This window comes from Bos javanicus, chromosome 21 (genome assembly GCF_032452875.1).
Source record: "Bos javanicus breed banteng chromosome 21, ARS-OSU_banteng_1.0, whole genome shotgun sequence".
NCBI classification, from domain to species: domain Eukaryota; kingdom Metazoa; phylum Chordata; class Mammalia; order Artiodactyla; family Bovidae; genus Bos; species Bos javanicus.
This window is the reverse complement of record NC_083888.1, coordinates 46,557,861-46,581,944: the sequence shown is the minus strand read 5'-3', so window position 1 is coordinate 46,581,944 and position 24,084 is coordinate 46,557,861. Positions and strand designations below refer to the sequence as shown.

The 24,084-nt window shown below is 36.1% G+C and overlaps 1 protein-coding gene across 6 annotated transcripts in view; it reads left to right on the top strand.

Annotated features, from left to right (window-relative positions):
- The window catches only part of SLC25A21 (solute carrier family 25 member 21), a 553,178-nt gene that overhangs the window by 277,544 nt on the left and 251,550 nt on the right, over positions 1–24,084 (top strand). The gene's annotated exons all lie outside the window — the stretch shown is intronic.

The window sequence follows — 24,084 nt, the reverse complement described above, 5'->3', positions numbered from 1 at the left end:
CCATCTGTATCCTTGGGTAGTTCTGAGAAGTTCCCTCCTACTGTCCTGCTTACCACCACTGGCTTAATCTTCTCCCTCTTCCAAGGGTTTTCTTTTGTTCTCCCTCAAATGTCTTTGTTTAAATTTGTTACCTTTTGTGTGTGTGTGTGTCCTAGCTAAGAAATTGTTGCCTATCCAAGGTCAAGTTTTGATACATTATGTTTTTGTTTTCATTGGGATAAAAATATTTCTAATTTCTGTTATGGTTTCTTCTTTGTGGCATATTTTGAATGGTGTTCTTTAATTCTAAAAAATTAGGAATTTTCTGCATATTTATCAATCACTCATTTTTATTTTAATTCAGTCCTGGTCAGAGAATGTACTCTTTTTGATTTCAATTTCATCAAAATTATTGAAACTAATTTTTATGGTCCGGCAAATAGGCCATTTAGTAATGTTTCTCATACACTTAAAAGACTATATATCCTGCAGTTGTTGAAATGGAGGGGTTTATAAATGTTAGTACAGTCAAGTTGGTTGATGATATTCACCTCATCAATATACTTACTGATTTCCTGTCTTCAGCTAACAAGTACATTTGTGAATTTGTCTGTTTCTTTTTTCAGTTTTGTCTGTCATTGCTCCATGCATTTTGAAGCTCTGTTATTAGGAATGCACATTTAGGATTCCTATGGGGGTTTTTTGTTGACACTTCTATTATTATAGAATGTCTTTCTTTATTCTGATAATATTCTTAAGTCTATATTGTCTAATATTATTAACATAGTCATTTCTGGTTTTTTGTAATAATTAGTGTTTGCATAATATATCTTTTTTGGTTTCTTTAACCTATCAGTGTTATTATATTTAAAGTTAATCTACCAGACAGCATATAATTGGAACTTACATTTTAATTTACTCTAAGTGGATAAAATCTACCATGTAATAGTTTAAACCTTCTGCATTTAATGTAATTATTGATGTAGTTGGATTGAAGATTACTATTCTACTTGTTTTCTTTTTGTTTCAGTTTAATTTGTTCCTTTATCTCTCTATCCTTGCCTCATTAGGATTATTTTTTACTATTGTACTGTATCATCTTTATCACCTCATTAGCTTTACATTCTTATTTTTATAGCTTTATTTGGTTTTAACTGATATAAACCACATATTTAATGCATACAATTTGATGGGTTTGAACATATACATATACCCATGCTATCATCACCATGGTATTAAATATATCCATAACCTCCAAAAGTTTCCTTGTGTGTGTGTAGTAAGAACACTTAACATGAGATCTACACTATTAACAAATTTCTGAGTGCACAAAACCACACTGTTAACTATAAGCACTAGGTTATTTAGCACATGTCTAGAACTTTTTCATTTAGCTAAACTGAAACTTTATTCCCACTGAACAACAACTCCCGGCTTCCCTCACCTGCCATTCCCTGACAACCACCAATCTATTTTCTGTTTCTATAAGGAAAAGATACTTTTTTAGATATTTTAGATACTTTGACTATTTTAGATCCTTCATATAAGTGGATCATGTACTATTTATCCTTAGGTGATTGACTTGTTTCACTGATCATAATGTCTTTCAGTTCCATGCAGGTTCTCACAAATGGTAGATTTTCTTCTTTTTGAAGTCAGAATAATATTCTAGTGTACATGTGTACTGCATTTCTTTATTCATCTGTCTCTTGAGGGACTGTTTGGTTGTTTGCATATTCTTGGCTATTGAGAATAATGGTAGAATGAGTATGTGAGTGCAGATAATCTCTTCGAGATCCTGATTCCCATTCTTGTGGATATATACTCAGAAGTGGGATTGCTGGATCATGTGGTAGTTCTATTTTTAATTTTCTGATGAACCTCCATACTGTTTTCCATAGCTGCTACACCATTTTATATTCCCATCAACAGTATATAAGGGATTTAGTTCCTCTACAATCTTGCCAACACTTACCTTTTTTTTTTTTTTTAAATAATAGCCATTCTAACAGGTAGGAAGTGATATCTCACTATGGTTTTGGTTTGCATTCCCAACATGATTAGTGACTTTCAGCACCTTTTCATATACCTACTGGCCATTTGCATATTTTCTTTGGAGAAATACCTATTCAAGGTCCTTTGCTAATTTTTAAATTGGGGGTTAATTTTTTTTGTTGTTGTTCTTGAATTGTATGAGTTCCTTATATATTTTGGAAATTAACCTCTTATCAGATACATGGTTTATAAATGTTGTCTTTCATTTTGTAGGTTGTCTTGCACTCTGTTGCTGGTCCTTGGCTGTGCAGAAACTTTTCAGTTTGTTTTAGTCCCATTTGATTATTTTTGCCTTCTGTTGCTGAACTTTTGGTGTCATATTTGTGAAGTCATTGCCAAGATCAATGTCATAAAGCTTTTCCATTATGTTTTCTTCTAGGAGTTTTATAATTTTAAGTCTTTTATTTAAATCTGTAATCTATTTTGAGTTGATTTTTTCTGTATGGTGTAAGATAAGTGTTCCATTTCATCCTTTTGCATTTGGATATCTAGTTTTTCCAATACCATTTGTTGAAGAAACTTATCTTTTCCTAATCATATATTCTTGGCGCCTTTGTTGAAGTTATATGAATGGATTTCTTTCTTGACTCTCTATTCTATTCCATTAGTCTCTCGACTCTCTATTCTATTCCATTAGTCTATATGTCTGTCTTTATGCCAACACCAGAATTTTTCATTACTATAACTTTGTAATAGTTTGAAATCAGAATATACGGTGTTTCCAGTTTTGGTCACTTTCTAAAGACCACTGGATCTTTTGTTGTTCCACATAAATTTCAGGACGTTTTTTCTATTTCTGTAAAAAAATGTCATCAGGAGTTTGGGAATAGCATTGAAATTGTAGATTGCTTCAATTTTTTTTTTGATAGCTTCAAGTGGTATGAACATTTTAACAATATTAAGTCTTCCAATTCATGAACTTGGGATGTCATCCTGTTTATATGTGTCTTCCTTAATTTCTGTAATCAATCCAAAGTCAAATAAGAACAGTTACAAAAAAGATTACAAGCAATATTCCTGATAAATATAGATACAAAAATCCTCACCAAAATACTAGCAAACCAAATTCAACAGTACAATGAAAGCATCAAACATCATGATCAAGAAGAGTTTATCCCTGGGATGCTAGAATGGCATAACATACACAAATCAGTAAATATGATACATCACATTAACAGAATGAAGGATAAAAATCATATAGTCACCTCAATAGATGCAGAAAATGCATTTGACAAGATTTTATACCCTTCTTGATAAAAATGATGAACAAATTAGCTATTGAAGGAATGTCCTTCAACATAATAAAGGTAGTACATGACAAGCCTACAGCTTGTGAAAAGCTGAAGGATTTTTCTCTAAATCATAAACAAAACAAGGATACTCACTGTTGCCAGTTCTATTACATGTAATACTGGAAGTACTAGCCAGAGTAAGGAAAAGAAATAAAAGGCATCCAGATCTGAAAGATAGAAGTAAATTATCTCTGTTTTCAGTTGACATGATCTTTTATAAGCAAACTCTAAAGACTATACCCCAAACTGTTAGAACTAATAAACAAATTCAGCAAAGTTTCAGGATACAAAATCAACGTATAAAAATCAGTTGCATTTCTATACACTAACAATGAACAATTTGAAAAGGACGTTGAGAAAAAAATCCCATTTACAATAGCATTAAAAGAATAAAATACATATGAATAAACTTTTTTTTACATATGAATAAACTTAACAAAAAAGGTGAAAGATTTACACACTGAAAACTATAATACATTGATGAAAGAAATTAACAAGACACAGATAAATAAAAAGGCATCCTATGTTTTTGAATTTGCTTTATTTTTTAAGTGCTTGCTTAAGGGTTTACAATATGTATTTTTTATCTTAATTTAGTCCACCTTCAACTAATATTGTACCACACTCCATACAAACCTCACTACAGAATGTTTCCACTTTTTGTGTTCTGTTCTTTGTGCTATTGTTGTCATGCACCTTAATTCTGCATATGTTATAAACCCCACAGGGCCTCCCCAGTGACTCAGTGGTAAAGAATACACCTGATATGCAGGAACTGCCAGAGATGATGGTTCAATCTCTGGGTCAGGAAGATCTTCTGGAGGCAGGTATGGCAGCCCACTCCAGTATTCTTGCCTGGAGGATCCCATGGACACAGGAGTCTGGCAGGCTACAGCCTATAGGGTTGAAAAGAGTCCAACATGACTGAAGTGGCATGCACGCATAAACCCCACAATACATTTAAACAGTCTGCTGCTGCTGCTGCTGCTAAGTCGCTTCAGTCGTGTCCGACTGTGCAACCCCATAGACGGCAGCCCACCAGGCTCCCCCATCCCTGGGATTCTCCAGGCAAGAACGCTGGAGTGGGTTGCCATTTCCTTCTCCAATACATGAAAGTGAAAAGTGAAAGTGAAGTCGCTCAGTTGTGTCAGACTCTTCGTGACCCCATGGACCACAGCCTACTAGGCTCCTCCATCCATGGGATTCTCCAGGCAAGAGTACCGGAGTGGGTTGCCATTGCCTTCACCTTTTAAACAGTCTGCTACTGCTAAGTTGCTTCAGTCGTGTCCGACTCTGTGCGACCCCAGAGATGGCAGCCCACCAGGCTCCCCCGTCCCTGGGATTCTCCAGGCAAGAACACTGGAGTGGGTTGCCATTTCCTTCTCCAGTGCATGAAAGTGAAAAGTGAAAGTGAAGTCGCTCAGTCGTGTCCGACTCTTCGAGACCCCATGGATTGCAGCCTACCAGGCTCCTCCATCCATGGGATTTTCCAGGCAAGAGTACTGGAGTGGGTTGTCACTGCCTACTGTTGTTTAAATAAATAAAGTTTTTTAAATTTATTTTTTAAAAGTTTAAAAATAAGAAAAATTATTTTACATTTACTCACACATTTATCATTTCTGATGTTCTTCATTTCCTTGTGGAGTTCCAAATTTCCATCTGGTATCATTTTCTTCCTGCCTATAGGACTTCGTTAATATTTCTTATAGTACAAAGAGGTGCAGGCAATGAATGCTCTAAAATTTTGTTTGGAAAAAATATTTACTTTACTTTTGCTTTTTAAAGATGTTTTTCTCTGAATGTGGAAAGCTAGGTTGTCATTTTTTCCTATCATTTTTTATCTTTGTTCTTCTTTATATAATGTCTTTTTTGGGAGATAAAGATTTTCTGTCATTGCTTTACAGGAATTTGAATATAATTTATCTTTTTTTTTTTTTTTTTTTTTATTCTTCCAATTTTATTTTATTTTTAAACTTTACATAATTGTATTAGTTTTGCCAAATATCAAAATGAATCCGCCACAGGTATACATGTGTTCCCCATCCCGAACCCTCCTCCCTCCTCCCTCCCCATACCATCCCTCTGGGCCGTCCCAGTGCACCAGCCCCAAGCATCCAGCATCATGCATCGAACCTGGACTGGCAACTCGTTTCCTACATGATATTTTACATGTTTCATTGCCATTCTCCCACATCTTCCCACCCTCTCCCTCTCCCACAGAGTCCATAAGACTGTTCTATACATCAGTGTCTCTTTTGCTGTCTCGTACACCGGGTTATTGTTACCATCTTTCTAAATTCCATATATATGCGTTAGTATACTGTATTTATGTTTTTCCTTCTGGCTTACTTCACTCTGTATAATAGGCTCCAGTTTCATCCACCTCATTAGAACTGATTCAAATGTATTCTTTTTAATGGCTGAGTAATACTCCATTGTGTATATGTACCACAGCTTTCTTATCCATTCATCTGCTGATGGACATCTAGGTTGCTTCCACGTCTTGGCTATTATAAACAGTGCTGCGATGAACATTGGAGTACACGTGTCTCTTTCCTTCTGGTTTCCTCAGTGTGTATGCCCAGCAGTGGGATTGCTGGGTCATAAGGCAGTTCTATTTCCAGTTTTTTAAGGAATCTCCACACTGTTCTCCATAGTGGCTGTACTAGTTTGCATTCCCACCAACAGTGTAAGAGGGTTCCCTTTTCTCCACACCCTCTCCAGCATTTATTATTTGTAGACTTTTGGATCGCAGCCATTCTGACTGGTGTGAAATGGTACCTCATAGTGGTTTTGATTTGCATTTCTCTGATAATGAGTGATGTTGAGCATCTTTTCATGTGTTTGTTAGCCATCTGTATGTCTTTTTTGGAGAAATGTCTATTTAGTTCTTTGGCCCATTTTTTGATTGGGTCGTTTATTTTTCTGGAGTTGAGCTGTAGGAGTTGCTTGTATATTTTTGAGATTAGTTGTTTGTCGGTTGCTTCATTTGCTATTATTTTCTCCCATTCTGAAGGCTGTCTTTTCACCTTGCTAATAGTTTCCTTTGATGTGCAGAAGCTTTTAAGGTTAATTAGGTCCCATTTGTTTATTTTTGCTTTTATTTCCAATATTCTGGGAGGTGGGTCATAGAGGATCCTGCTGTGATGTATGTCGGAGAGTGTTTTGCCTATGTTCTCCTCTAGGAGTTTTATAGTTTCTGGTCTTACGTTTAGATCTTTAATCCATTTTGAGTTTATTTTTGTGTATGGTGTTAGAAAGTGGTCCAGTTTCATTCTTTTACAAGTGGTTGACCAGATTTCCCAGCACCACTTGTTAAAGAGATTGTCTTTAATCCATTGTATATTCTTGCCTCCTTTGTCGAAGATAAGGTGTCCATATGTGCGTGGATTTATCTCTGGGCTTTCTATTTTATTCCATTGATCAATATTTCTGTCTTTGTGCCAGTACCATACTGTCTTGATAACTGTGGCTTTGTAGTAGAGCCTGAAGTCAGGTAAGTTGATTCCTCCAGTTCCATTCTTCTTTCTCAAGATCGCTTTGGCTATTCGAGGTTTTTTGTATTTCCATACAAATTGTGAAATTATTTGTTCTAGCTCTGTGAAGAATACTGTTGGTAGCTTGATAGGGATTGCGTTGAATCTATAAATTGCTTTGGGTAGTATACTCATTTTCACTATATTGATTCTTCCAATCCATGAACATGGTATATTTCTCCATCTATTAGTGTCCTCTTTGATTTCTTTCACCAGTGTTTTATAGTTTTCTATATATAGGTCTTTAGTTTCTTTAGGTAGATATATTCCTAAGTATTTTATTCTTTCCGTTGCAATGGTGAATGGAATTGTTTCCTTAATTTCTCTTTCTGTTTTCTCATTATTAGTGTATAGGAATGCAAGGGATTTCTGTGTGTTGATTTTATATCCTGCAACTTTACTGTAGTCATTGATTATTTCTAGTAATTTTCTGGTGGACTCTTTAGGGTTTTCTATGTAGAGGATCATGTCATCTGCAAATAGTGAGAGTTTTACTTCTTCTTTTCCAATTTGGATTCCTTTTATTTCTTTTTCTGCTCTGATTGCTGTGGCCAAAACTTCCAAAACTATGTTGAATAGTAATGGTGAAAGTGGGCACCCTTGTCTTGTTCCTGACTTTAGAGGAAATGCTTTCAATTTTTCACCATTGAGGATAATGTTTGCAGTGGGTTTGTCATATATAGCTTTTATTATGTTGAGGTATGTTCCTTCTATTCCTGCTTTCTGGAGAGTTTTTATCATAAATGGATGTTGAATTTTGTCAAAGGCTTTCTCTGCATCTATTGAGATAATCATATGGTTTTTATTTTTCAATTTGTTAATGTGGTGTATTACATTGATTGATTTGCGGATATTGAAGAATCCTTGCATCCCTGGGATAAAGCCCACTTGATCATGGTGTATGATCTTTTTAATGTGTTGTTGGATTCTGATTGCTAGAATTTTGTTAAGGATTTTTGCATCTATGTTCATCAGTGATATTGGCCTGTAGTTTTCTTTTTTTGTGGGATCTTTGTCAGGTTTTGGTATTAGGGTGATGGTGGCCTCATAGAATGAGTTTGGAAGTTTACCTTCCTCTGCAATTTTCTGGAAGAGTTTGAGCAGGATAGGTGTTAGCTCTTCTCTAAATTTTTGGTAGAATTCAGCTGTGAAGCCGTCTGGACCGGGGCTTTTGTTTGCTGGAAGATTTTTGATTACAGTTTCAATTTCCATGTTTGTGATGGGTCTGTTAAGATTTTCTATTTCTTCCTGGTCCAGTTTTGGAAAGTTGTACTTTTCTAAGAATTTGTCCATTTCTTCCACGTTGTCCATTTTATTGGCATATAATTGTTGATAGTAGTCTCTTATGATCCTTTGTATTTCTGTGTTGTCTGTTGTGATCTCTCCATTTTCGTTTCTAATTTTGTTGATTTGATTTTTCTCCCTTTGTTTCTTGATGAGTCTGGCTAATGGTTTGTCAATTTTATTTATCCTTTCAAAGAACCAGCTTTTGGTTTTGTTGATTTTTGCTATGGTCTCTTTTGTTTCTTTTGCATTTATTTCTGCTCTAATTTTTAAGATTTCTTTCCTTCTACTAACCCTGGGGTTCTTCATTTCTTCCTTTTCTAGTTGCTTTAGGTGTAGAGTTAGGTTATTTATTTGACTTTTTTCTTGTTTCTTGAGGTGTGCCTGTATTGCTATGAACTTTCCCCTTAGGACTGCTTTTACCGTGTCCCACAGGTTTTGGGTTGTTGTGTTTTCATTTTCATTCGTTTCTATGCAAATTTTGATTTCTTTTTTGATTTCTTCTGTGATTTGTTGGTTATTCAGCAGCGTGTTGTTCAGCCTCCATATGTTGGAATTTTTAATAGTTTTTCTCCTGTAATTGAGATCTAATCTTACTGCATTGTGGTCAGAAAAAATGCTTGGAATGATTTCTATTTTTTTGAATTTACCAAGGCTAGCTTTATGGCCCAGGATGTGATCTATCCTGGAGAAGGTTCCATGTGCGCTTGAGAAAAAGGTGAAATTCATTGTTTTGGGATGAAATGACCTATAGATATCAATTAGGTCTAACTGGTCTATTGTATCGTTTAAAGTTTGTGTTTCCTTGTTAATTTTCTGTTTAGTTGATCTATCCATAGGTGTAAGTGGGGTATTAAAGTCTCCCACTATTATTGTGTTATTGTTAATTTCTCCTTTCATACTTGTTAGCATTTGTCTTACGTACTGTGGTGCTCCCGTGTTGGGTGCATATATGTTTATAATTGTTATATCTTCTTCTTGGATTGATCCTTTGATCATTATGTAGTGACCTTCTTTGTCTCTTTTCACCGCCTTTGTTTTAAAGTCTATTTTATCTGATATGAGTATTGCTACTCCTGCTTTCTTTTGGTCCCTATTTGCATGGAAAATCTTTTTCCAGCCCTTCACTTTCAGTCTGTATGTGTCCCCTGTTTTGAGGTGGGTCTCTTGTAGACAACATATGTAGGGGTCTTGTTTTTGTATCCATTCAGCCAGTCTTTGTCTTTTGGTTGGGGCATTCAACCCATTTACATTTAAGGTAATTACTGATAAGTATGTTCCCGTTGCCATTTACTTTATTGTTTTGGGTTCGAGTTTATACACCGTTTTTGTGTTTCCTGTCTAGAGAATATCCTTTAGTATTTGTTGGAGAGCTGGTTTGGTGGTGCAGAATTCTCTCAGCTTTTGCTTGTCTGAAAAGCTTTTGATTTCTCCTTCATACTTGAATGAGATCCTTGCTGGGTACAATAATCTGGGCTGTAGGTTATTTTCTTTCATCATTTTAAGTATGTCTTGCCATTCCCTCCTGGCTTGAAGAGTTTCTATTGAAAGATCAGCTGTTATCCTTATGGGAATTCCCTTGTGTGTTATTTGTTGTTTTTCCCTTGCTGCTTTTAATATTTGCTCTTTGTGTTTGATCTTTGTTAATTTGATTAATATGTGTCTTGGGGTGTTTCTCCTTGGGTTTATCCTGTTTGGTACTCTCTGGGTTTCTTGGACTTGGGTGATTATTTCCTTCCCCATTTTAGGGAAGTTTTCCACTATTATCTCCTCAAGTATTTTCTCATGGTCTTTCTTTTTGTCTTCTTCTTCTGGAACCCCTATGATTCGAATGTTGTAGCGTTTAATATTGTCCTGGAGGTCTCTGAGATTGTCCTCATTTCTTTTAATTCGTTTTTCTTTTATCCTCTCTGATTCATTTATTTCTACCATTCTATCTTCTAATTCACTAATCCTGTCTTCTGCCTCTGTTATTCTACTATTTGTTGCCTCCAGAGTGTTTTTAATTTCACTTATTGCATTATTCATTATATATTGACTCTTTTTTATTTCTTCTAGGTCCTTGTTAAACCTTTCTTGCATCTTCTCAATCCTTGTCTCCAGGCTATTTATCTGTGATTCCATTTTAGTTTCAAGATTTTGGATCAATTTCACTATCATTATTCGGAATTCTTTATCAGGTAGATTCCCTATCTCTTCCTCTTTTGTTTGGTTTGGTGGGCATTTATCCTGTTCCTTTATCTGCTGAGTATTCCTCTGTCTCTTCATCTTGTTTAAATTGCTGAGTTTGGGGTGTCCTTTCTGTATTCTGGCAGTTTGTGGAGTTCTCTTTATTATGGCGTTTCCTCACTGTGTGTGGGTTTGTACAGGTGGCTTGTCAAGGTTTCCTGGTTAGGGAAGCTTGTGTCGGTGTTCTGGTGGGTGGAGCTGTATTTCTTCTCTCTGGAGTGCAATGAAATGTCCAGTAATGAGTTATGAGATGTCTATAGTTTTGGGGTGACTTTGGGCAGCCTGTATCTTGAAGCTCAGGACTGTGTTCCTTTGTTGCTGGAGAATTTGCTTGGTATGTCTTGCCCTGGAACTTATTGGCCCTTGTGTGGTGCTTGGTTTCAGTGTCGGTATGGAGGCATTTGATGAGCTCCTGTGAATGAATGTTCCTTGGAGTCAGGAGTTCCCTGGAGTCAGGGTTTGGACTTAAGTCTCCTGCTTCCGATTATCGGTCTTATTTTTACAGTAGTTTCAAAACTTCTCCTTCTATACAGCACCATTGATAAAACATCTACATTAAAGATGATAAGTTTCTCTACAGTGAGGGTCACTCAGAGAGGTTCACAGGGTTACATGGAGAAGAGAAGAGGGAGGAGGGAGTTAGAGGTGACCCAAATGAGATGAGGTGAATCAATAGTGGAGAGAGTGGGCTAGCCAGTAGTCACTTCCTTATGTGCACTCCACAACTGGACCACTCAGAGATGTTCACGGGGTTATACAGAGAAGAGAAGAAGGAGGAAGGTAACAAAGGTGGCCAGAAGGATAAAAGGGGGAATGAAAAGGAGGGAGACAGATCCAGCCAGTAATCAGTTCCCTAAGTGTTCTCCACCGTCTGGAACACTCAGAAATTCACAGAGTTGGGTAGAGTAGAGAGAGGTTAGGGAGGAGACACAGGCGACCTGGTGGAGAAAAAGGAGGGTCCAAAGGGAGAGAGAGCAGTCAAGCCAGTAATCTCACTCCCTAGTGAAAAATGGGTCCTGAAGATTGGGTCCTTAAAGGTACAAAATTGGTAACAAATACATAAAAGCAAAAATTAAAAATCTAGAGTAGAGTTTGGAATTTCAAAAATACGATGTTAAAGAAAAGAAGAAGGAAAAGAAAGAGAGAAAGAACGAACAAACAAAAACAAACAAGGTCGCAAAAATTATAAAGAAAGTACAGGTACAAAATTGATAACTAATACCAGAGAGCGAAAATTAAAAATCTAGAGTACAGTTTGGAATTTCAAAAATACGATGTTAAAGAAAAGAAGAAGGAAAAGAAAGAGAGAAAAAATGAACAAACAAAAACAAACAAGGTCGTGAAAATTATAAAGAAAGTACAGGTACAAAATTGATAACTAATACCAGAAAGCAAAAATTAAAAATCTAGAGTAGAGTTTGGTATTTCAAAAATACAATGTTAAAAAAAAAAAAAAAAAGAAGAAGAAAAATAAAGAGAGAAAACAAACAAACAAATACGAACAATGTCACAAAAATTATAAAGAAAATACAGGTACAAAATTGATATCAAATACCAAAAAGCATAAATTGAAAATTTAGAGTAAAGTTTGGAATTTCAGATATACAATGTTATATAAAAGAAGAAGAGAAAGAAACAGAGAAGAAGAAGAAAAAAAAAATCACAGAAATTATATAAAAAAAAACTATAGGTACAAAATTGATAACATATACCAAAAAGCGAAAATTAAAAATCTAGAGTAGAGTTTGGAATTTCAAAAATACAATGTTAAAGAAAACAAGAAAAAAACAAAAACCAACAACAAAAAAAACAAGGTCAAAAAATTATAAAATATATATATATGAAGTTTGATGAAGAAGAAAAAAATAGGGTCTTTTTTTTTTTTTTTTTGCAAAGTAATAGGTTATAAAAGTGAAAATTAAATGAACAATAGAGGACTTAAAAATTTTTTTTCTCTCTTAAAAAAAAAAAAAAGAAAGAATGATCGTAAAAATAATAAAATTATATCTAGGACTTTTTTGGGTTTTTTTGTGGGTGTTGTGGGTTCAGTTCATTTTTGGCTAGTTCCTTGGTCAGATTTATATTTCTCAAGATCAATAGGCCCCTTCCTATGTAGTCCGTAGTAACCACAGGGTTTTGATCTATTGCCTGTAGCTTCCAAGGCGCTTCCCTCTGTTATATCTTCTTCTGTTTGCTAGTCTCTTCAGTATCTGGTTTCCGCCCTGACTCAAAGGGCACGGTGGAGGACACTTTTTTTTTTTTTTTTTTTAGGCTTACTTGTTCAGTCGCGCTGTGGGGAGGGAGGGAGGGAGGGTGCAAACAAATAACACTGGCGTGGGCTCGCAGTGCCTCAGCCACCCTGGGTCTGCCCCCGCTCACTGCGCGTGTAGCCTCCCTGCCCACACTGCTCGGGCTCTAGGTTGTTCCGCCGGGAACAATCCGAGGCTGGTCCTGGGCTGCATGCACCTCCCAGGTCCAAGCCGCTCAGGTTCAGGCACTCGGGTAGTCCTCAGAGGCGCAGACTCAGTTGGGCCTGCGTTTTGTACTCTTCCCAGGTCCGAGCGCCAATTTGCTCTTCCCAGGCGAGCGCCAATGCTGCGACTTATTGCCTCCCCGCCACTCGGTTATCTGGATGTAAAACCGGCGCACCTTCTCAGGCAGATGTTGACCGTCCAGACCCCCAAGAAGTTTTAGTTAGCAAAGAAGCCTGCTTACAATTTTATAGATAATGTCTCTCTGGGGCTGCGATTGCCCCCTTCCGGCTCTGGCTGCCTGTCACCGGAGGGGGAAGATCTGCAGCCGGCTATCTCTGTTCAGTCCTTTGTTCCGTGCGCGGGCCTGGCGGTCTTAGGTTAGGGCTGGCTTTTCGCGTGGTAGGTATCCCACAGTCTGGTTTGCTAGCCCAAATTATTTCGCTCAGATAGCGCTCAGGGTATTCAGGCCAGATTCTTACTCTCAGCGATGCAGCCCACGCCGCGCCTCCCTGCCCAGCCCCGATTCGCTAATGGCGGATGCAGGCGTCTGCGCTGCTTCTCTGCTGGGGGAGTTACCGTAGGGCTCGCAATCTGCGAGTTTTAAATTGTTTATTTTTTTCTCCCTGTTATGTTGCCCTCTGTGCATCCAAAGCTCGGCACAGATTCGGCAGTGAGAAGGTTTCCTGATGTTTGGAAACTTCTCTCTTTTTAAGATTTCCTTCCCGGGACGGAACTCCGTCCCTCCCTCTTTTGTCTCTTTTTTTTTGTTTTTAATATTTTTTCCTACCTCCTTTCGAAGAGTTGGGTTGCTTTTCTGGGTGCCTGATGTCCTCTGCCGGCATTCAGAAGTTGTTTTGTGGAATTTACTCGACGTTTAAATGCTCTTTTGATGAATTTGTGGGGGAGAAAGTGTTCTCCCCGTCCTACTCCTCCGCCATCTTGGCTCCTCCCCCTATAATTTATCTTTGAATGATTTTTTTCTTTAGCCTACTTGAGATTTTTTGTGCTTCTTAAATACACAATTTATAGTTTTTCTTTAACCCTTGATGTGTTTATTATAACTGCTTTAAATTTTTGCTTATTTCATCATCTCTGTCATTTCTAGGTCTGTTTCTGTGGACTAATTTTTCTCCTGGATATGGGTCATATTTTCCCAGCCTCTTTGTTATTTTTGATGGGACAGTGAACATTGTAAATGTTACATTGTTGAGTGTCTGGATTTCACTGTTCTCCATTAAGGTGTTTTTCGTTTGTTTTTCAAGTAGTTAAGTTGCTTGCGGATCACCTTGATTCTTTCAAAGCTTGCTTTTAAATTACTTAGAATGGATCTAGAGTATCTTTTATCTTACCATTATTTTAGCCCTGCTACAAAGTTGTGACCCTTCTGGAGTCTGTACTCAATGTTCCCTGTTCTCACCATTCTGGCTGTTTAAAACATGTGAATATCTTCCAGCCCTATGTGAGCTCTAAGAATATTTTAACTCCAATTCCCTCATTGGAATTTGCTTGGTCTTGTAGAATTTTATTATGCATATATGCATGCTGTGCTCACAGCCAGAATTGAAAGTTTTCATACTGTAATTTTTTAAAGTGACTTTTAAAGTATGGTATGCATACAAGAAGTGCACAAATCATAAATATTTAGCCTAATAAAACTCACAAAGTGAACACACCTATATATCACAAAACATAATCAGCACCCAACTAGTCCCTCCTTTTCCCCCTTCAAGATACTACTTTCTCCCAAGAAAGGGTATCCACTATTCCAGAAGCTATTATTACCACCCTAGGTTAGTTTTGCCTTCTTTTGAACATTACTGAAGTGGACTCATATATTATGTATGGGTCTGTATTCTTTAATTCAATATTTAGAAGATTTATCCATTTTGTTTTACATAGCTATCATTCATTCATTTTAATTGCAGTGTACTATTATAGTATAAAATAATTTTACTCCTATGGTCTAATTTAAAGATGCTACATTTATGAACATTCTTATACTCAGCATTTGGTGAATATTTATCTTCCTGTTGGAAATATTCCTAGAATGGAACTGTTGTGTCTTAAAGCATGTCCATATTTGGCCATAGCAGATCTTGTCAGTTTTCCAAACTAGTTTTACCAGTTAATAGTCCAGCAATATATGGGAACTTCAGTTGTCCCACATCCTCAATGACACTTGGTAATGTTTGTGTGTGTGTTTATTCATTTTAGCCATTCCAGTGGGTGTATTGTGGGTCTAATTTGCATTTTCATGATGAATAATTACAGTGGAGAACTTTTTCATGTATTTGTTTATATGAAATAACTTGTAAGTCTGTACCCTTTTTGTCCCCTGGCTTTTTGTTGATATATATTCTGCAAATATCTTCCCCCACCTTGTGACTTTCCTTTTCACTCTTATGATTAATCTTTTGGTAAAAATTATGTAACAATTAATGTAGCCTAACTTATTCTTTCTTATATAACACTTTCTGTAACTTGTTTAATCTTATGTCCATCCAAAATTTCTGAAAATGATCTCTTATGGTTTTCCTTTAAAGTTTTATTGTTTTACTTTTGATGCTTAGATGTCCAATCCATCTGGAGTTGATTTTTGTATTTAATGTGATATAAGAATCAGGATTCCTTTTTTTTCCTATGTGGATATCCAATTGTCCCAGTGCCATTTATGGAAAAGACCTTCTTTTCCTTACAGTTCTTCACTGGTACATTAATTATAAATCCTGTGATCCTTTATGCATAGATGTCCTTGTCGATTTTAAAATTCTATTCCATTGGTCTATTTGTTTACTCGTTTGCCAGTGTCACATTATCTTACTATAGCTTTATCATACATCTTGATATGTGGTAGTATAAGTCCTCTAACTTTGTGTCTTATCACAGTAGACTTAGCTATTCTAAGCTTTTGCATTTTCATGTAAATTTTGCATCTTTGAGACAAGAATTAGCGTGTCAATTTCCATAAATATACTGTAATTTTTTCTACTATATTGTCATTTCATTGAGGGTAAAGGATTCTATTTACTTTTGTAACTTTAGAACCCAGTATGTGCCTTGCATGTAGAAAGTGCTCAGTGTATGTTCATTGAATGAACAAATGAAATATCACCCTCCTTAATGGAAAAATCATTAGTACCACTATTGTTTCCTTTGAGTATGGTCCATACTATGGCTAGGTGAATTTCACATAGAACAAGGGCAATTCACTGTTAGTCTAGGACAAAATTCACTGGGCTACAGTTTCTAGCTTGTGTGTTACTATCTAAGCAACCTTAAAGGAGAACTCAATTTTTAAGAATGCATTAGACCTAAAAGTCTATAAGCTGTATTGTGGAACAGTTGAAAGCAAACAGATCTACTTTCCTGTATGACTGACCGTAAATCATGAGTCAGTAATTATCAATGTAATTTGTTTTCCTAATACATGGGTAGTATGTAACCATATTTATTGTACAAAAATGAGCAAATAACTTTGGTTAATTTTAGAATTCCTTTTGGGTTGCTAGGTGCCATAATATTTCACATTAGAGCTATGGAATTGCTACTGCCTCTCTTTTTCTACTTTTGTAGTTTTTAACTACTATAATTGAAACCCAGACTGAAAAATAGAGGTGAAATACTAAATTTTTCATTTGGTATAGCATTACTACATAAAACATGTTGGTCTTTTCTCTCTCTTGGAGCACTTCTTCCAGGGACACTTAAAGGAGGTGTGATGAAGTCACTCCTTGAGAATGGCCCAAATCTTTTTAAGATATATGATACCTTCTCAGCATGTGGAGCCTCTCAAATAATATTTACATTAGTTTGTTTAGAGATTCTATTAGGGTAGCTTTCCTGATTATAAAGAATATTTAACCTGTCATGATTTTAAAATTATGTAAATATAAACATAGTTAAACTGACTTAAATTACAATATTAAAATATTATATCACATTCCTATAACGTATATGAACATAAAATTTTACAGGGAGCCTGTTTTATAATTCTAAATTTTCTGTGAAAATAAAGCTATAATTGATACCAAGAATTAGTTTACCTGAACCAATAGATTTTTCCCACATGTATCTCTGTAAGAGGATAGATATATTGTTAAAGAACACTTTTTTCCTGCCATAAATGTAACTAGAAAAAAAATTTCTTAAAATAAACATAGTATCTAGAAGAAAGGTTATCTGGTTTACTTGCTAAATACATAAAAACTTCTAAACTTGCTTCCTCAGCTACATTTTATGTATTTGTTTTATTTATTTGACTGATTTCCAGAGTTAAAATTAGTAATCAGAAAAGAAGGGGTTAGAGAACTGACAAAACAAAATATCTTCAGGACATCTCTACAGAATAAGAACTTTTCATGGTGGTGTAATTTCATTCACAGAGAATGAAATTCATTTGGCAAGATCTTTACTTTCATTCATCACCATTATTTGTCTTTGTGTTTAAATATGTGATATAATAATATGGTCTGTGGTCTTTATTAAGGAAACATTTTGATTGCAAATCAAGTGAGTGTATATCTCTGATTCAATCAAAATTCCTACTATCTGTTCTCCTGAATTACTATAAAAAAATTGGCCCTATGATATTTCAAGTCTTTGGGCTGAAATATATATATGTGTGTGTGTGTGTGTGTGTATGTATTAATATATATGTATGTATTGATGTATGTATGTATGTGTATATATGTACACATACATATATTTCTCCCATTCTATGAAAGGAATGTCAAGGAGAAACATCTTCATTTCAGGAGGTAGAGAAATTGCTTTGAACATAGAAAGTGCCATTATGAAGTTCTAACTTTGGGGTAATATGTTGTCCCAATGTCAATTTGCTATACCTTTCAACAAGTTTTCATACAAAGATTAAATTGTACTCAGAAATAATTCAGTGCTTCTAAAGATGGATTAGGAGTTTTTAACCTAAAAAGATGACTCCATAAACAAATCATATTCAAACATGGGTAAACAAACCTAATGAAGATATAACCTAATAAGCGGTTTCCTAATTCCTAGCATGGAATTAGGTTTAAATCTCATTGTAAAGCAGTTTAAAGTATTTTATCTGATGCCAAAGTGGATTTGGTAAAGAATTTTGGTTTCAAAAGATTTAGAGAGAACTATAGCATCTAAAGTTATAAGAATAAATTTATCTTATCTTTTGTGGGTGAATATTTCTAGGAGCAATGGGAAGAACATGAGCTCTGTTTTGGTTTCCATGGTTGGGCACTAACTCTTTTTACTGGCTTTTTCTTTCTGCTTTAGTTACTATCTAGAAGTTCTGACTGATCACATAAAACCTCCCTCCTCACCCCTTCCCACAGAAGAGGGCTGTTAAAAAAAGAGAAAAAGAAAAATTTATGTGTTTTACACTTAAAAGGATCTTCTGGGCTTTTCCTTTTACAGCTTCTCTCTTTTTTACCCCCATTTGATTTTTGTGTGTGTGTGTTACTGTTTTTCATTAGTTATTTTTAAAGGTAATAAAGATGTGTAACAAAGTTATAGCTTCTGCATTTTTTTCTACATTCAATGTTGTATTGGTTTCTGATCATTTATAATGACAAAGTATGAAATTTATATTAAATTGAAGATAATTTCTAAAAATGGCTCTAGATTTGCACAGTATTGTGGACAGTATTTCCATGCCCTTGATGAAATCCCTTTAAAGCCCTTCTCTGTGTTGGACTTTCTCATCCTGCAGTTCTGAAAACAATTCTGATTCAAGTCCAGCCAATTCCCTAGGTCCAAATCAGGAGTCTGTGGTAAATTTCATTTTTCAGGAAGGATTTAAATCAGCTTGAGGATGACAGCTTTTCAATAAGTTATTTAGGAAACTGGGGATATTTGAGAAATACTTGCTTATCTTGTTGAGTGTGGCATTTGGAGGAAAATCATGGCATCCCACAATCGTTCCTTGATCTCTGTAAAGACATGTGATTCTGGGATGGGTGACCCATGGGTCTGACTCAGTGTAACAGGGCTGTTTGTGGACATCTGGAGCTCAAAGTATTGTCTAACATCTGCTATACTGATGTTAAGATTTTCTGCAACTTTTTCAGCTCAATCTTTGTAGTAAGTCTTATGCAATAAGAAAGCTGGCCTGAGCTAAGGAACTTATGGGGCTTTCCATTTTATATTCCTTTTTAGGGAGTGTACTTCTGCATCACAGTCACTTAAGAAGTCTTTGTCCCTTTCCTGAGGCCTAATGCCTTGATCGCTTTAGGTATTCATACACAAAAAGTGATGCTAAGCCACAGACTTTGATGATAACACCTAATCATGAAATGGTTAAAAAAAAAAAAATAGGATTATGATGCCAATTTTTAGTTTTTCAGTTGAGAACTTTTAATTTGCCCTTAGGTTGTAGTTGACTGAAAATGAAATTCAGATTTCCTAAAACTTCACCTTTATCTGTAAATGTTTTTACTCTTTTCTACTAATGTTACAATACAAATGTAAGGGACCTCCTGGATTTTTATGTAATTAGCATTATGTTTCTTAATTAAGGAAACTTTATTTTCTTCCTTACAAACAATATTTCACTAATGTTTGATTGGGAACTATCAAATGCCATCAGTTTGCCTCTATATTTTCTGCCTTATTTATATAGCTTTGAATCCAATAATTGAAGCATCTTTCAGTACAAGCATTTATTTATCTACTCAACATTATTAAATTTCCTCCTATGCACCATATATTGTGATAGATGCTAAGACAGAAATCCGGGCAGTACATGGATTCTGTTTTCTAAGAAGTTCACAATTTGGTGGGGAAAGGAATAGATATGTACAAAATTATTATAAGAAGCAAGGCATAAACAAGGAACTGTGGGAACAGGATTCACTGTCTTTGGAGGTGCCTCAGTGGCATTCAGAAGGCAGACAAATAACTCAGGGCATTCGAACCCTTGATGTTCAGAGGACCAGGGTCAAATAGGACCTGCAGTTACTTTCTAGGGCCAAAACCAGGAAGCCCACTGAGGAGAGAGAGTTGAAGGTTATAGGCCAAGTCCCAGACAAAGAAATAGCATTTGGATGAGTCTTCGTCCTGTGAGTGGTGGGTAACCCCTGAGGTCATAGAATAGTAACATTAGAAATGCCTGAGGAGTAAAGAGAAACTTGAAGCAGAAAGAGCCCTAGTAGAGGATGTTGTTAAAGTCCAGTCAAGAAATAATGAAGGCCTGGCATTTGGTAAAGACAGTAGAAATGGAGAGAAAGGAAGAGATTTGAGAGAAGTCAAAGAAATCCCAGGACTTAAAGCCTGCTTGGAAATGAGAGGTAAAGGTATCTAGTATGAAGTCCAGTTTCTGATTTGAATTACTGCATGTAGAATATATGGGAAGGTCAAAGGAAGAGCAGATTGATGGTGGACTGGGAAGAGAGCTGAAGAATGTGTTCTGGTCACATGGGGATTTGGAAGCTCCAGAGGTATCTAGGTGGAGCTGGCTCAGGAGGCAATTTAAAAGCTGGGTCTGGGCCTTAGAGAGATCCAGTCTGTCAATAAATATTATAATATAGATCTGGAAGTCAACAGTTCAAAGGCAGTAGTTATAAGCTAATTATTTTTATACTTCCATCAGGCTCTGTGTCCATTTTATCAAACCTAATTTAACTTTAAATCTATACTAGTTGAACAAAATCAACAATGTACATCATATGGCCTGCAAGTGAATAGCATCTTTTTCAATGTTTTGCTTGACTCACCAGCATATTCACATTGCGTGCATGCATGCTAAGTCACTTCACTCTGTGTGACTCTACAAACTGTAGCCCACCTGGCTCCTCTGTCCATGGGATTCTCCAGGCAAGAATACTGGAGTGGGTTACCATGCCCTCCTCCAGGGGATATTCGTGATGCAGGGATCAAAACTGCATTTGTTACGTCTGTCTCTTGCATTGGCAGGTTATTTCTTTACCACTCATGCCACCTGGGAACCCCATATTTACATTATCCATAGTTAAAAAGTGAATTTAAATGAAACCTCAACCAAAAACTAGGTTGGAAATACATTGTTTTGTGCTAAAACAGCATGAGTAGCTCTGAACTATATAAGCACAAGAGAGAGTGAGAAATATTTATATTTATTCTCTTTGACAGTGAGGTGTTAAATTAGTTTTTGAGAGGACACACATAAATAGCCAAAATGAGAAGTTAACTCCTCAAGATACAACATATGATATCTTTTTCATGTCATTTTATGATTCCTGGGGTGCTGTTAGCATTGTCAGAGACCACTTGTATTGAAGACAATCCAGATCTTTAGATCTCTGTTCTTTTCTCAGTGAAATTTTCTGTTGTTTACAATCCAGGAAATGCTTTAATAGATTTTTTAAAAGTCTGAAAATGACCTTTTACTTCTTTGTTTTCTCAAATGTTTAAAATTTTTGAACATTTCTTTTTTGTTTCTATGATCTTTCCACAGAAATCTTTATGGATCCGCTTATCTGAGAAAGGTTTCAGATATGTGGGCAGCAAAGTCCCCCTAGGATATGACTCTCAACTTGACAGATTATTTAGAGATGCTGATTAGGTTACATGGGGGCCATGACCTTCAGGAGCTTGGCCGATTTGTCCTGTGGCTGCTGGTCATTTTTCAAGGTCAACAGGCATGGGGCAGTACTAAGAGGAGCCATCATATAGTGTGTAACTTGGCTAGGGGATAGAGTGTTGACCTCTTGTCATTAAAGGGGACATGGGGCAGATCACAGCCAAGGCTGATGCTTGAAAGTGTGATGATGCCTCTAGGATGTCACAGCAGGAACCTCAATAGCTGTTCAATTAGAGTCAGATGTTCCACAGAGGAAAGGATGTGGCATGCATCACAATAAGCTGAAGGGCATGATCCTTTCACTTTGGAGGGATCAAGACTCTTACTCAGATGGCCATGTGGTTCTTAATTAGAAGAGTTTATTCCCTGACAAGACAAACAGTATTGTTTTCTAGTTTCATAGTTAAATGTTCATGGTGGATTTTGCATGATTATCTTACCTTTTGGTTATAGAAGTGGCTAGCCTCTCCTCATCCAACCCTCTCCACTCCTTTCTGCTGCACTTCTGTTGTAATTAAGTTTTGAGAGAGAAGAAAGAGTGTGGGAGTTTGCCCCAGCTAAAGACAGGTTAATTCTAGACATGGCTTTACATGTTGACATTTCCCAGTTAGCTCACAGCTCATAGTAGAATTCTGTTGAAACTGTGCCATGATATACTGCCAGCAAGTGGGAGTGGTGAAAAATACTAGGAAGGCTAGTGACGGCTAAAATAACACAAAATAGTACTGCTGTCATCACCTGTTTCGACAACACAGATCTTAGCAAAAGTGCAACAAGAAGACCCCAACATATCTGATAGTATTTTAAGAAGGAATAGTTAGCTTGCATCATCCTGATCATTTTTAGAGTGAAAAAAATAGTACATTTTTTTTAAAGGAAACGAAATCATCTTATATTAAACAAGCTGGCCACCGGATGGTTTACCTACCCCCTTTATTTATTTTTATTTAAAATGCTTTGTCTCTATTACTCCATGCAGTCTGAAATCAACTTTCAGTTTCTTTCCTTCAGGGAAAAGACAATCATTTAGTCCTTTAAAGTTCTTGCTTTGTGTAATAGCCAAATTTTAGGGAAATATAAATTAAAACCACTTGCTATGATTAAATCTGAAACTAACAAATACTTTCATGCATGCAACATAACCACTTTTTTTACTGACATGATTATTTGGTGCAAGATACCCTATTTGTAAAATGTTTGCATTTGGCTCATCATAAAAGGTGTTTTCTTTTTTTTTTTTTCTCTGAAAAATACCAATTAGCCCTGATTATGTGTTGTCACTCACTTTATGTTCTTTTTCCAATGCAAAGAAAAAATAAACAAAACACAGAAGTTGGTCTTAAATATCAAAGATCAAACAAGATGAAGAAAAAAAAATCCATTACCCTATGGACTCTTGGAAATTAAAATATAAAAGTCTCCTGAAATAGCACTGCTTTATGTAATGTTGCTGTGAAGCACAGGCAAAAGTCTGTTTATATTAATCATCCTTTCCTGTAGCTTCCATTGGTAATCAACTGCTGCATTTCATCTGTAAGAGCTTACCTTACCAATGTTTTCTGTCACTGGATAGTACTGGAAAATGTTTTCACAAGCCTTGCATATACCAGATGGAGACTATACTGTCTCCTAGAGCACTGACAAATCATTTATTAATTATCATTATGGTGATTAAAACCAGTCAAGTATAAGGGATCTGGAAGCAAATTAAATATATTTATTCTAAGTTGGAAGATTTCCTTAAAGTTTTCCTGAGTTTTAGAAAGTTTATGTTCATTTGTTCCTATTCATCTTCCACCAACTGATGTTAATGTATTTAGCTTATAGGTCAAAGATCTGCCTTGGAGAAGTTGCTTGTTAAGGGGAATCCTTATAGAATTGCAACTGTACCATATTATGACTTGTTATTACATGACTTAGCAACAATCACATGTTGTAAAAGCCTAATATTTCTTGGAGTGTTTTGATCCTTCTTAGAAGACTCCTCAAATTTTGCTTTGCTGTGATAATGCAGAATATTATGATTTATCTGATTCCGAATTCCCATGTCTATCAAAGACATACTCATGTGCCACTTTTCATTCATGTTTAAACATTTAACTTGGTATATAAGATAATTAATGTTTAACATTTGCTGTGATTAATTTACTCTGATGACAATTAGATGATCCATAAAAGGTTCTTTGGACAACATACAATTTACTGTAGACTAGAGAAAGGACAAGGCAATGGCACCCCACTCCAGTACTCTTGCTTGGAAAATCCCATGGATGGAGGAGCCTGGTAGGCTGCAGTCCATGGGATCGTGAAGAGTCGGACACAACTGAGCGACTTCACTTTCACTTTTCACTTCCATGCATTGGAGAAGGAAATGGTAACCCATTCCAGTGTTCTTGCCTGGAGAATCCCAGGGATGGCAGAGCCTGGTGGGCTGCCGTCTGTGGGGTCACACAGAGTTGGACACGACTGAAGCGACTTAGCAGCAGCAGAGAAAGGACAAAGAGGGCAACAGAGGATGAGATGGTTGGATGGTATCACTGTCTCAGTGGACATGAATTTGAGCAAACTCCAGAAGATAGTGAAGGACAAGGAAGCCTGGCATGCTGCAATCCATGGGGTTGCAAAGAGTCAGACACAACTTAGCAACTGAACAACAACAAAAGAAATCTCTTCTCTTATACTTT